Source organism: Thalassophryne amazonica, chromosome 8 (genome assembly GCF_902500255.1).
Source record: "Thalassophryne amazonica chromosome 8, fThaAma1.1, whole genome shotgun sequence".
Taxonomy (NCBI): domain Eukaryota; kingdom Metazoa; phylum Chordata; class Actinopteri; order Batrachoidiformes; family Batrachoididae; genus Thalassophryne; species Thalassophryne amazonica.
The window spans coordinates 36,433,516-36,445,665 of NC_047110.1; the positions used below are offsets into that span (position 1 = coordinate 36,433,516).

The window sequence follows — 12,150 nt, forward strand, 5'->3', positions numbered from 1 at the left end:
AACACTGTTGGGACACAGCCCTTGGACAAGTTCAAAGATGGCTACCCCTGACCAATTTTAAGAGGTTAAAAAGTCACATTCTGTTTCAATCTGTCCGGTTTTGTATTTGAGTGGCGGGGTTGACAGCCAATCAGAGTAGAGCTGCACGGTGACATCACAGGTTGGTCTCTAGCTGCAAACTCTGTTTCGTTTGTGTGTAAATATAACCTCTTTGTCATAGCTTATGTTAAAGCTAGCGAGAAATAAATACTTCTAAAACTCGAAGCGCTGTTTTTGGAACCTAGTAACACCTCTTTTTAGGGTCCGGTTGGGTTGTTTTGGGGGTTCTTTGTGGGTAGGGTCTCTGTCTTTGTCTATCTGTCCTGTCCTGTCTTCTGAGTGGTCAGTGTCACAGTTTTCTGTTGGATGAGTTCTCTGTGTCCAAGGTCTCTGTCTTTGTCCATCCGTCCGGTCTTGTCTTGCGTTAGTCAGTCTTAGTTCTCTCTCTGTTCATTTGTCCTGTTTGTGAGCATCTGTGTGTGTGGGCGTGTCGTATGGATGAATAAGTGTGAGGCATGACTGGGAGTCGTGTGCGTGTGTGTGCGGAAGTATGGAGGAGTGTGTGGGTGTATATGTCTTGTCTTGGGCACTCCTCCCACACCTCTTATCTGGATCTCTCTGGTCCTTGGCATTTGTGTCTGGGGTTCCAGTCCTTGTTCTGTATGTCTGCACTGCTGTCTACCTCAACTTCAACTTCAACTTATTTTCATTTATATAGCGCCAAATCACAACAGAGTTGCCTCAAAGCGCTTCACACAGGTAAGGTCTAACCTTACCAACCCCCAGAGCAACAGTGGTATGGAAAAACTCCCTCTGAGGAAGAAACCTCAAGCAGACCAGACTCAAAGGGGTGATCCTCTGCTTGGGCCATGCTACAAAACATAAATTACAGAACAATTCACAGATCAATTCACGGACGAATATACAAGAAATGCAATTGGCGTACAGGACAGGAGGATCGCCAACACGAACACAACTCCCATCTCGGGATGGAGCTGCACCTTAAACAGAGAGAAAAAACAGAATCAGGCATCAGAAAGACAAGAAATACTGTATAATTTGTCAGCATTAAACAACAAGAAAAACAGAGAAATACTAAGGTGATCACTACCCCTAAACTTCACTAAAAGACCCAGAATTTAGGTAAAGTTGAGGCCGCGGCCCGCTCCAATTACTAATAAAATGAATTAAAAGAGTAAAAAGCGTAAAATAAAACTGTACCAGTATGCTAGCCATATGAAAGGGAAAATAAGTGTGTCTTAAGTCTGGACTTGAAAGTCTCCACAGAATCTGACTGTTTTATTGATGCAGGGAGATCATTCCACAGAACAGGGGCACGATAAGAGAAAGCTCTGTGACCCACAGACTTCTTATTCACCTTAGGGACACAAAGTAGTCCTGCATGCTGAGAACGTAAATCCCGGGCTGGTACGTAAGTTTTAATTAGGTCAGCTAGGTAGGAGGGTGCCAGTCCATTAATATATATATATATATAGGTTAGTAGCAGAACCTTAAAATCTGATCTCACTGGGACAGGAAGCCAGTGAAGGGATGCCAAAATGGGTGTAATGTGGTCGAACTTTTTGCTTCATGTCAAAAGTCTGGCTGCAGCATTTTGAACCAATTGGAGACCCCTAATGCTAGACTGTGGTAAACCAGAAAATAGAACATTGCAGTAGTCCAATCTAGAAGAGATAAATGCATGGATCAGGGTCTCAGCATCAGCCATAGACAGGCTGGGACGAATCTTCTCTATATTTCACAGGTGGAAGAAAGCAGTCCTCGTAATGTTTCTAATGTGGAGGCCAAAGGACAACGAAGGATCAAAAATTACCCCAAGGTTCCTCACTTTGTCAGTGTGATGTATGACACACGAGCCGAGACTGAGCTTTAACTGGTCAAATTGATGCCGATGTCTCACTGGACCAAGAACCATCATTTCAGTCTTATCAGAGTTTAAAAGTAGGAAGTTTCTAGACATCCAACTTCTCACTGCTGCAAGGCAATCTTCTAAGAATTTTATGTGAATGAGATTACCAGCAGTTATTGGCATGTATAACTGAGTATCATCTGCATAGCAGTGAAAGGTAATCCCAAAACGCCGCAATATGTGCCCAAGGGGTGCTATATAAAGGGAGAAAAGCAGGGGGCCTAAGACAGACCCCTGTGGAACCCCAAATTTCATGTCACTAAGGTTAGAGGTAGTGTTACTGTACAAAACACAGTGAGAACGACTGGTCAAGTATGACGTCAGCCATGCAAGGGCACTCCCAGTAATCCCAAAATGATTTTCCAGCCTATCAAGTAGAATATGATGATCCACTGTATCAAATGCAGCACTGTCTACCTGTGTCCATTTCCTTCACATGCTCATTGGCGTGGCTGCTCCTCGCTGTGGGCATGGTTTGTTCTGTCCATCATGGTTAAGTCGTGTCCTTTGGCTCATGTTGTACAACCCCAATTCCAATGAAGTTGGGACATTGTGTGAAATGTAATTAAAAACAGAATACAATGATTTGCAAATCCTCTTCAACCTATATTCAATTGAATACACCACAAAGATAAGATATTTAATGTTCAAACTGATAAACTTTATTGTTTTTGTGCAAATATTCCCTTGGATTGGATGCCTGCAACGCATTTAAAAAAGTTGGGATAGTTGATGAATGCTCAAAGAACACTGGTGTGTGTCATGACTAGGAATAAAAGGAGCATCCCCAAAAGGCTCAGTTGTTCACAAAGATGGGGCGAGGATCACCACTTTGTGAACAAATGTGTGAAAAAAATAGTCCAACATTTTAAGAACAATGTTTCTCAATGTTCAATTGCAAGGAATTTAGGGATTCCATCATCTACAGTCCATAATATAATCAGAAGATTCAGAGAATCTGGAGAACATTGTACACGTAAGCAACAAGGCCGAAAACCAACACTGAATGCCCATGACCTTTGATCCCTGAGGCATTCAAAACCAACATCATTGTGTAAGGGATCTTACCGTGTGGGCTCAGGAAAACTTCAGAAATACATTGTCAGTTAACACAGTTTGTCACTATATGTACAAGTGCAAGTTAAAACTCTACCATGCAAAGTGAAAGCCATATGTCAACAACATCCAGAAATGCCACCGCCTTCTCTGGGCCCGAGCTAATTTGAAATGGACAGACGCAAAGTGGAAAAGTGTGAAAAATTCCAATTTGGGTTTAGATCGCAACACAGCACTGAGTCGGCTCTTTTAAAAGTTCATAATGACATCACTTTGTCGGTGGATGCAGGGAATCCTGCTGTGCTGGTTCTGTTGGACCTCACAGCAGCCTTTGATACTGTGGATCACACAGTACTTGTTTCCAGGTTAAAACATTTTATTGGCATTCAGCGTACTGCACTTAAGTGGTTTAGATCATATTTGGCGGAAAGGAGCTTTTCTGTCATGATTGGGGACCTCTCCTCATCAACTGCTCCTCTGTGTTGTGGAGTGCCGCAGGGTTCTGTTCTTGGGCCTATTCTATTTTCTTTGTACATTCTACCATTGGGGTCAATTATAACCCAGCACAACTTGTCCTTTCATTGTTATGCAGATGATTTGCAAATCTATCTGCCTATGAGGACTAATGGGAGTGATGCTTTGTCATCACTATTTAATTGTATTTGCGATGTAAAGCAGTGGCTGTCCCAAAACCTCCTTTACCTGAATGATGGTAAAACTGAGATCATGGTGTTTGAGCGCTCTGGCATACTAAATGTAGTAACACCAAATTTTGGTGTCCTGGCCAATTATGTAAAACCAGCTGTCAAGAATTTGGGAGTGATATTTGACAGCTGTTTGAGATTCGATCAACAGATAAATTCTGTTGTCAAAGCAAGTTTTTTTTACAGCTTCATCTTTTGGCTAAAATACAGCACTTCCTCAGTAGATGTGATCTTGAGACAGCCATTCATGCTTTCATCAGCTCCAGACTTGATTATTGTAATGCACTTTATTCGGGCATTAATCAGTCGTCTCTTGCACATCTCCAATTGGTGCAAAATGCTGCTGCTCGTCTTTTAACAAACACTTTTAGACGGGAGCATATTATGCCCGTCCTGTACTCACTCCACTGGCTTCCAGTTCATTTTAAAATTGATTTTAAGATTTTAGTGTTTGTTTTTAAAGCTATTTATGGCCTTGCACCTCCCTACTTGTCTGAAATTTTAACTTTGCATACTTACAGTAGGACATTACGGGCATCTGGCCAGCTTTAGTTAGATGTTCTGAGGTCAAGATACAAACGCAAGGGTAATCATGCTTTCGCGGTAGCTGGCCCCAGACTGTGGAACAAGCTACCTCTTGAATTACGTACTATTTCTGACCTAGCACTTTTTAAATCTAAGTAAAAGACTTATTTATTTAAACTGGCTTTTAACACTTAGTGGGGAGGTGACATGTTCTGTTTTTATGTGCTGTTTTAAATTTTATTGTATATGTGTTTTATTTTTGTGAATTTGTGTTTTTAATGTTAAGTGTTTGGGACACCAGTTGGTGCTGTAAAGCGCTCTATAAATAAATGTTGATTGATTGATTGATTGATTGATTGATTGATTGATTGATTGATTGATTGATTGATTGATTGATTGATTGATTGAAAAGTGTGCTGTGGTCTAATGAGTCCACATTTCAAATTGTTTTTGGAAATCATGGACATCGTGTCCTCCGGACAAAACAGGAAAAAGACCATCCAGATTGTTACCAGCGCAAAGTTCAAAAGCCAACATCTGTGATGGTATGGGGGTGTGTTAGTGCTGGATTACGGTCGCAAATATCCGTTTTACTGGCAACACATTAGCAACTGTATAACCAGCATGAACATCCGCAAATCATCAGACACAACAGGGTTATTCCCTAAATATAGAGAGAGAGTGGGGAGTTCTAGATCATTATTGAACATGTACAAATTATACGTAAGACAATAGTATCTTAATAATTAACAACTGCAAATTATAAAGAACACAGTGCTCATACTCCCGTGGGTATTTTAGCATTGCACTGTATGTCCCTTCGGCTGCTCCCTTGTTTGCACTCGGGGTCGCCACAGCAAATCCAAGGTGGATCTGCATGTTGAATTGGCACAAGTTTTACGCCGGATGCCCTTCCTGACGCAACTCCACATTACATGGAGAAATGTGGCAGGGGTGGGATTTGAACCCGGAGCCTTCTGAACTGAAACCTAGCGCATTAACCACTTGGCCACCACCCCTTATTTTAGCATTGCATTATATTATATATTTTAATGGTTATCTTGATGTTGCTGAGTTGTCTATTATGACGTGTGCTGCTGCCTTTCTTGGCAAGGTCACCCTTGCAAAAGAGGTCTCAATCTCAATTTCTCTTATCTGGTAAAGTAAAAGTTATGGCATTCACAAGACTGAGAAAAAAAATCACAGGTTTTTAGATCATAAGTGTGACTATCCATCCATCCATCCATCCATCCATCCATCCATCCATCCATCCATCCATCCATCAATTTTCTGTACCCCCTTACTCCAGTTAAGGGTCACAGGGTGCTGGAGCCTATCCCAGCAGTCATAGGGCATGAATCAGGGTACACCCTGGACAGGATGCCAGTCTATCACAGTGATTGTGAAGACAGGGAAAAATACAACAAGAAACACTAACCCATTTGTAGGTGGATACAAGTTCTGCTTTTGCAAACAAAATTTATGTGTTTGACCTCTTTGCAAAACTCGTGATTTTGGACCAAACTTCCCAAACAATAAGAAATGGCATGTGCACCTATGCTGCACTGTGTTTGTATGAATGTGTGCTATATCTCTGGAAAGATCCATGAATTCATACTGGCTCATTAACCTAAGGTTCAGAGAAAGGTCTGTCATTGTGTGCTACTGCATATTTTTTTTGTCATATCCAGTGATCCTTATGGAGCAAGTAAAAGAATGTATAAGGAAATAATCAGTTTGTATTTACTTCTCTTTCTCATACATGCTGTTAGCCTGGAGGAAAGAATTTTGAGCACAACAGTAAAGAAACATAAAACCACTTTTTAGCTCTGCAAATACTCACTGAATACAAATCAAATGAATATGGACTTATTCAAAGCCAATATGTTGACGTTCACAAAGCGCGTGACTCGGTTGACTATGCTGCTTTGTGGCACGTTATAAAATTCAAAAGTATTCCCAATAAACTGCCGGTCATCATGCTGTCACTGGCCTATACACAGATACTGGGTGTGCTGTGCAGAGTGACTTATTCCCAGTAAATACTGGGAATATGTAATAAGTCTTATTATTCATCATCCATTTTTTATACCTGTTTACTCCAATTAAGAGTCACGGGGAGGTGGAGCCTATCCCTAGCAATTTTTGGGCTTCAAAACAGCTATTCACAGTCTTTTCGGTAAACCAATGGGTGACGTCATGCAGGGTTTGTCCAGTATAAATGCAGTCTATGGAAGCCTCAGTCCTGTACTACAGATGGTCTACTTTCAACAGACTGCAACTGGCCCTAAAATTACTGCAGTCACACCATATGACCAAACCTAGTTTTCACAGTTGAATCAACGAAGCAGTTGTACTGGAACTGACTTTACCATGAGAAGACAAAATGGAAGAGGCAAACAAGCAGAAGAAATCAAAAGAACTGGTTGGACAATACAGGCATGGTCGCTGGAAAAGCACTTTGATCCAAATTAATTTGGATACTGTGACTTTGCTAGCTGTCATTAATTGGACTCTGAAACTGTTACATTTAAGCTGAGTCAAAGTCAAAAGAAAGGGGGGTCCAATGCAGAGTACAAGTTTTGTTGTATGTATATATGTGCAATGATAATAAAGTTTCTATTCTATTCTATTCAAACACATAAAACCAAAATACAACATCAAGTACACAAAATGCAAAAACAACCATGGAACTAAAGTGTAAGTGCAACAAAGGACAAACTGACATGAAGGACTCAAAATAAACAAGAAGGCAGTCAGAACATAAACATCAAAAACAAGAACTAAAATAATCAAAAACTAAATCAATGAACACAAGCAGTAAAGAAACTTGGAACTCAAAAGGGAAACAGAGTGAAAAATGAAAAACCTAAGAACACATAATGAATGCAATGAGCAAAACCACAAAGACAAGATGAACTCAAGACAGGGGAAACATAATGACAACACAGACAGAGGATTGATCACAAAGACAAATACAAATGACCGACACAGACAGTTGAGGGAATACAATGGAGTATAAACACACACACGAGGCACAGACACTAACCACAGGCACACACACACACACACACAACAGGGACCCACATGAATGACAGACAAGGGAGGACACACACACACTGAGGGCCGCGGATAGAACACAATAACACATAACCGTATACAGAGGACTGAATACAAACTAATAAATAAAAGGCACAGACAGATACACATACAACAGAAATTCTTTCAAGTGAAAGACAACAAAGCAGAAGCACCACCAAATGCATCCTTTAAACTGCTGAGAAAACCTCCCAGGTGTTTGGAGACCAGAAGAGTGGAACAGTGGTTTACTACACGACTTGGACACAACCCAAAACCAATCACCCAACAGTGGTATGTCTGATGACCAAATGCCTAATGACCTCGGATTTGGAAAATGTGTCAATGGTCTACCACATTAGGTTTATTATCGAAGTGAGTTCAAGGTACGATGGGCGACTGAGAAGTTTTGAGCCTGACCCAGGAAAAGTAGAGTGTGGTTCTCCATTTTTTGCATTCTGAGAAACCAATATTTCTCAAGAACATTTAAATTTCCTACTCACTGGGTACAAGAACGTGTAAATATTTACTCACTGGGTGCATTGTTGAGAAATGTTGGTTTCTCGGAATGCAAAGGATGAAGACCCATGCCCTACTTTATCTATGTCAGGCTGAAAACATCTCAGTCTGTCCTCGTAGGCCTTAAGGCCCATATCAAGCTCGTCCAGTTGATGTTAACAGTCAGTAATGGGCAGCACAGTCTCATATGATGCATATGATGTCATTTCTCTACTTCCAGGACAGAAACCCGCCACTTTCTCTGAGTTTTTAGGCAAATTAGACACAAGCAAAATGAAAATGCAAAGAAAAGGTGACAGTGCGGTGGAAAGTGGACATATGTTGCGGTTTGTTTATGACTCAGAGCTCAAACGTGTTGAGGCGGCTGCAATCACTGATTTCAACCGAAAACAAACAGTACACCATTTTCCCATATGAAGTTATACTGTGTGCAACGGGAGCAGCTGTCAAATCCTGCGATATCACACAGGGTTCAAAAGAGACTGCACTGCCCTATTCAAACTGTTTTCAAAATACTTCATCAATGTAAAAATTAGGGTGTCAATTATGATGCAAAGATGATTCAGGCAGCAATGAGATCTCGTGATCCATAATTACAAGCTTTCACATGCTCATGTACAGTTTACATTTCCAAGTAAGACTATAAGTTTAGTAAGTCACAATAAATTATTGCTCAAGCCCGTGGCTTTTTTTTTTTTTTTTTTTTTTTTTGCATGTGTGAAACAGTGGCACTGTTTCACAACAAAAACAATGCCATGGGGCAGAAAACAAGGACTTAACAACATTTTTTCTGCTTCAACAATTATGAAAGAGCATCACTTTAATGTAAATAAAAAAACTATAGAGAGGAGCTAGCCTGATATTAAACACTGCTGAGTGGTCAGTGAATTTTACTGAAATAGGATTGTTGTTGTTTTCTGTTTTAATTTTAGAATAACAAAGATAACAGTCTTGGAAATGGCCACAAAACAAAAACAAAAAGAACAACCTCTGCCACAGTAGTCCCCTTTAAATTATATTAAGCCCTGAACAGTCACATTTCATCCTGATCACTCATCTTTGATCACTGATCTTTAACACTGATTGGTGATGTTTGATCTTGATGATCTGAATTTGTTTGTGATGTCATACCAGAGAATATTAGGTTTTCTTTTAGGATGCCATGGAACAAAAAACATGAGGTTTTCCTTTGCAATGTCATACGGTACCAAATGTTATGGTTTTTTCTGTGTTTGGTTTATGATTTCATAAGGCAAAAATGCGGTTTCCTTGACAGTGTCATTAGGGTCGAACATTCGGTTTTCTTTTATGATGTCATAAGGCAGAATGACTTATCAGGTCAGATCAAAGAAGTCTTTTAAGTTACTCAACTACAGAGATTTGGTTAATTGTTGTATGGCTGGGGGGCCTGGCTGCCTTTTTGTTTCTGTCTTTTGTTTTTCCTTCCAGGTGGCTTGCATTTGGGACTGAGTGGCTGTGTAGCTGAGTTTATCAGGACCTCACCCTGATCACCTGCGGCTCGTCAGGACTCACAGCTGTGGTGCATCTACATGGATTGGAACATGGTGGCATTTAAGACTGGAGTACACAGTGTGTATTTGCCAGAGACTCGACCTTGTGACCAGACGGGTGAGATCGTCGTCTCGGGAGCCATCTCATCATCAGTGGATGCAGAGAACATCCAGGTTTGATGCATGGTCTGTGAAAGAGGAGGGGGTGAGGTCTCATGCTCGTCAGCACACTTCCTGAGGTACGTTAGATTTTGTGACTAACATTTATACAGTCAGTAAATGTGGTGTCCCTCACACCTTATTATATTGAGCTGTATGTTGGTCGTTTAAATCAGCTTCCGCTGCAGTGAGTTTGTGAACTGGATGTTCTATGCCTGCAGGGTGGGAAGCTGATTAGTAATTAAGCCAGGAAGTGTTTGCTGTTTGTGCACCTTTGAGCGTTCTCTCTGTGTGTTGAGTGTGGACTCACATAATGATTCCTTCTTTCACAGACTCGGTTTGTCGCGGCCACCTGGGGGGTGTCGGCGGGGTCCTTGGGTCCGAACCAGTTCTGGCTCCGGACCGTTAGCGCTGCTGGGAGCGCACCGCAATCCACCACGCCAGACCACGCACTTTTATATTTTTCATAGCACTGTTATGTTCATTAAACTCTGTTATCCTTTGTACCGTGCTCTGCTTATTTTATACTGGGTCCTTCAAACGCTGGTCGGTTCTCCGGGCTGCGTCTGACACATAACAGTTAATGTTAGTTACTCACAGATAAACCAGTTACAATTACTTATGGGGCTATTATTAGCACCTTCAACTGCACCACAGACTAAAACAGTTAAATGTGGTCTATTAAGCATTAGGTCTCTCTCTTCTAAGTCCCTGTTAGTAAATGATATAATAATTGATCAACATATTGATTTATTCTGCCTTACAGAAACCTGGTTACAGCAGGATGAATATGTTAGTTTAAATGAGTCAACACCCCCGAGTCACACTAACTGCCAGAATGCTCGTAGCACGGGCCAAGGCGGAGGATTAGCAGCAATCTTCCATTCCATCTTATTAATTAATCAAAAACCCAGACAGAGCTTTAATTCATTTGAAAGCTTGACTCTTAGTCTTGTCCATCCAAATTGGAAGTCCCAAAAACCAATTTTATTTGTTGTTATCTATCGTCCACCTGGTCGTTACTGTGAGTTTCTCTGTGAATTTTCGGACATTTTGTCTGACTTAGTGCTTAGCTCAGATAAGATAATTATAGTGGGCGATTTTAACATCCACACAGATGCTGAGAATGACCATAATAATTATATATGCCTAAATTACCACAAAACTCAGTCTTTTACATAACTGACTATGATGAACACAAAGATACAAAATAATTTCAGTAATTCCCAGTTTTAACAGATTAACACTCATTTGAATAACACATGTCTGGAGCAATTTTTTTTTTTTTTGGGCGATCTAGAACACTGGAAAACATGATACTGGGATGTCAAACAGCCTCGATCAACATCATTCATCACCTTTAGTCATGTCAGAGAGCTTTCTTCCATGGCATTAACTCTGCAGAGGAAACCCATGAATAGAAACTTAATTTTCAGTCTTTTCTCCTTGTTGTTTGTGTGAAAAAACAATGCAACCAGTAGCACAACATGCAGTCGCTCCATAGTTTAGACCGAAAGGAACAGTAGTGCATGAACAATTGGATGACTCACATACACAAGACACGCAGCACAATATCTCATTACGTCACAAGTTGATACGAGTAAGTTTTACCAAAGAGAATGCAATGACATTTCCAGCAGCAGTTACCACTTTTTCAAAGAATTTTGACATTATAACAGAAGAATGTAGTGAGTATATATAGTATAAAGTGGTATGTAACGTTTGGGCACCCCTGATGATTCTATGGTTTTCCTTTATAAATGACTGGTTGTTTGGATTAGCAATTTAAGTTAAATATATCATATAGCAGACAAACACAGTGATATTTGAGAAGTTTATAGGATTTATTAAAAGGATTATAGGTTATATTTAGTTGAGAAGTTTATAGGATTTACAGAAAGTGTGCAATAATTCTTTAACAAAATTAGGCAGGTGCATAAATTTGGGCACCCCCAACAGAAAAAAAATACATCAATATTTAGTAGATCCTCTTGTGCAGAAATAACAGCCTCCTAATGCTTCCTATATAGTCTGGATTCTGGTTGAAGGTATTTGGAGGATTCTTCTTTACAAGAGAGTTGTTTAGAGGCTTCTATGTGCCACTCATTAAAAGAGATGCAAAGAGGAGAAACATTTGCAAATGACCACCTTAAATACCCTTTCTCATGATTGCATTCACCTGCGTAAGGAGGTCAAGGGTCAATGAACTTACCAAATTACTTACCAATTATTGTGTTCCAATAATTAATGCTAAATGCATTCAAATTAATAAAATGAAAAGGGTGCCAAAATTTATGCACCTGCCTAATTTTGTTTAAATAATTATTGCACACTTTCTGTAAATACTATAAACTTCATTTCACTTCTAAAACATCATGTTATGTGTCGGACGCAGCTCGGAGAACCGACCAGCGTTTGAAGGACCCAGTATGAAATAAGCAGAGCACGGTACAAAGGCTAACTGAATTTAATACATAACAGTGATGTGATACAAAACAACAAAAGAGTGTGCGGTCTGGCGTGGTGGTGATACGGTGCGCTCCCAGCAGCGCTAACGGTCCGGAGCCAGAAGCCGTTCGGACCCAAGGACCCCGCCGACACCCCCAGGTGGCCGCAACAAACCGAGTCT

The 12,150-nt window shown here is 40.5% G+C and overlaps 1 long non-coding RNA gene across 1 annotated transcript; it reads right to left on the bottom strand.

Moving 5' to 3' along the window:
- Positions 1 to 198: 198 nt before the first annotated feature.
- LOC117515065 lies at positions 199 to 7,014 on the bottom strand. Its single transcript, XR_004562026.1, has 3 exons — positions 6,894 to 7,014; positions 4,357 to 4,359; positions 199 to 209 (listed from the first exon to the last, which is right to left on the bottom strand). It is a non-coding gene; the product is annotated as an uncharacterized LOC117515065 (long non-coding RNA).
- Positions 7,015 to 12,150: the final 5,136 nt, after the last annotated feature.